Here is a 3,077-nt window from a genome sequence, read left to right on the forward strand (position 1 = left end):
AATCAAAGATGTTTTTTGAGGTCAGTGATTTTTCTGGATGAAGGATGCCTGTTTCAAGATTACCAGGATGTACAGGTAACCTGAGGGGTACAGGAACTGGCTCCTAACATGACTCATGGGATAACATCTCACATATCATGTAATAAACACTTTTAGTACTGAACCTAAACAGCAGGTAGTGGTAGCAGTCATGGTTGTGGCTATAGTGGGTTCAAGCCCACAATGTGATGATAGGGTTGATGACTTTTATCTAGCACTGGATTTCCAACGCAGGAATGCTGAGGATGTGGTAGGAGTGCTTGACATAGATTTGGATCACCAAAACGTCAGGCTTTTAAGATAAGCTGGAGGGCCAGAACAAGTAAGACTTGTTTATTCAGGGCCAGGGTGTTTTGAACTATCTTGAGTACTTGGTAAAGAGGGCTGTAGAAAATATCTTCAGTATAAAAAGTAACAGAAGTAATTGCCTGGAGGTTATTCTCCATGAAGGTGATTAAAAAGGAAGTGATAGTAAGACAGTTAAAGATATATCTCAAACAAAAGCAGAGTAGAATATTCCAGAGGGGGTAAAGCATCCCTTCTTTGTGGGTTACGCTTTTCAGAGTGGCGGAAAAACCCACCTAATTCTTGTCTACCTCACTGGAGGAGATTTATTGATTGAGTTCAAAAGGGAATTTTTTTTTTTAAATGGAAGACACAACAGTTTGTGTGACTGAAATATCCATGGTTTTGGGGGGACATTTAGAGCAAAATGAAGGTCATCTACAGAGACCCTAAGCCAGAAAATCACCAGCAAATGGAAAATGACAAGCTTTGGATTATGCACAGATCTACCCATAATGGAGTAGTCACACCTGCATTTTGTGCAAGAACAGAATTTATGGTCCCCCAAATCTGGATGAGAAGTCATTGTTATCACACCAGGGATTGGTGGATTTGGGAGGATTGTTGTGTGGCATGCTAACTGGAGGGACAGGAAAGCAAACAGCTGACCAAACCATCAAATGTAAACTCGATTTGCCTTCCTACCTCATTAAGAAGCCAGAGATCCGCTCAAAAAGCTCCAGAAAAGAAACATTGCTTCTTTTCTTGGAATGGATCTGGGGGAGCAGTTCACCAGGAAAGTTCAAGCTCATCCACTTTTCAGGCACACTGGCTAGGAAGAACCCCTAGCTCAGAAGGTAGAGACCACTTGTAAATATCTACTGTAGCTTGAAGAGGGACTTAACACCCTTTCATTCAAAGGTTTCATGTTAGACACTTGTTGATAGCTCAAATCACTTAGCTCTTAGTGAAAATATCCAAGTCCTTCTGGGTTTTATACATGTGTCTCTGTCAATATTTGAAAGTGGGAAAGGGAAGTTTTTCTTTGAAGTACAAATCTGATCACTGGGTAGCCCAGGAACACCCTCAGACTAGCCAAATTTTCTTCTGGGGATTTCTGGGGAAGCGGTGCTTCTGGCACAGCCAATCTCCAGGTAGCTGTAGATTACCTGGTGGTAAAAAGTAGATTAGAGCAAATGACTTAAGATAAGCAAGTAAGCATCAGCATCATTTCAAATCTGACAGCTGAAATCTGGGCTGTACACAACCAAGCTTTTCCTATAATCTCTAAATAGCTAGAAAACCTACATAAGAATCTATGACAAAACAATGCTTTTAATAGATTGAGGCAAGAAAAAAGTGGGAGAGAGAATGTGTAAACCTCCTACAATATGACATAAGAACAATGAAAATGTTCAAAGTCAGTGTCATTATCTGGAACCACTTCAATGGAGAGAAAAAAATACATGGATTAAAAAAATCAATAGTGTAAAAAAAGACTCCCCCAAAAGAAAAACCCTACAAAACCTTAAGAAAAATATTGTGGCATAAATACTCACACTCAGTGATAAATGGTTCCTAGGGACATTACCTTAACTTTTTAAAGGTTTTTCATATTGATGGCTCCAATCTGACAGTATGAAGGACAAGATGTTTCGTTTGAATCATTGTTGATTTCTGGTTATGTTGAAGAAGGGCTAACCTTTCACTGAGCCAAGTATGAAATTGCCTGTAATTCTTGCAACTAAGGAAAAATTAGCATTCAAGCTTGGTCAAACTATTTTCCAGCAATATGAAATAAAAGACAAAAGAAACTTAATTGGTGTTTTAAGTGCAAACAATCTGAATGCTAAAAAAAAAATTATAAATACATATTCTTCAAAGAGATTTTTGATTCAGCACATTATGGAAAACATACCAAACTTTAAAATAGAAAATTAGAGATTGGTATGAGGAAACCTAGCTTCTGCTTCTCGTCTTGATGAAATAAAATGCAAATGAATCATAGTTTATAAACAAGTTTCACTTAGCACATCTGTGTGTGCATGTGAAATATGCCACATGGCCTCCTTGCTAATAAAAATACCTAAGAGTAACTTGGATAGGAATACTAGAAAGTCAGGTTCTTTTAATCTTCCAGATGGCTTCTTGGAAGCCCTCAGATAGTGGAGAGTCTATATATGGAATAAGATACTGGAGACCTAGCCAGAAATGTTTGCTCTCTTAGTCAGTTCCCAGGCATGGGGAGCTCTTTATCTCTGAGGGAGCTGCATGATTATTGGATTAGTGAGACCATGACCTAATGGACTACAGGATCCAGCTTCTGCAGGCTCAGAGCCCAGGCAAAGGGAAATAGAAAATACCCTTCGTTAGCCATTTCCACTCAATTGCAGAACATGGTATCCTTCACTAGAACAGAGTGACAGCCAGTTTTGAGAATAAGGCTTGGAGTGCTGGGCTTTGGAATAAAGGAGGACATTGGGAGTGATGCTCTGGAAAGAAGATGATGGTCCTGGCTGGGGTGGAACGTAACAGACAATTAGCTCATCAAGTGTGATGTTCAGACTAGATACATTAGTATCATCTGGAAATTTGCTAGAACTAAGAAAAATTTTAGTCATGTCTCAGACCTATTGTACTAGGAACTTCAGGGATGGTGATTGATGACCTGCACTGAGCAAGCTCAATGTGTGTTTTAAGAACCATGGTTGCCCACTGGCCAATGAGTTTTTAACTTGAGAGTGTACTGGTTA

At 39.3% G+C, this 3,077-nt stretch overlaps 1 pseudogene; it reads left to right on the top strand.

Annotated features, from left to right (window-relative positions):
* The first annotated feature begins 957 nt into the window (after positions 1 to 957).
* Positions 958 to 1,529, top strand: LOC118594551 (annotated as a pseudogene).
* Positions 1,530 to 3,077: the final 1,548 nt, after the last annotated feature.

Source organism: Onychomys torridus, chromosome 13 (genome assembly GCF_903995425.1).
Source record: "Onychomys torridus chromosome 13, mOncTor1.1, whole genome shotgun sequence".
Taxonomy (NCBI): Eukaryota; Metazoa; Chordata; class Mammalia; order Rodentia; family Cricetidae; genus Onychomys; species Onychomys torridus.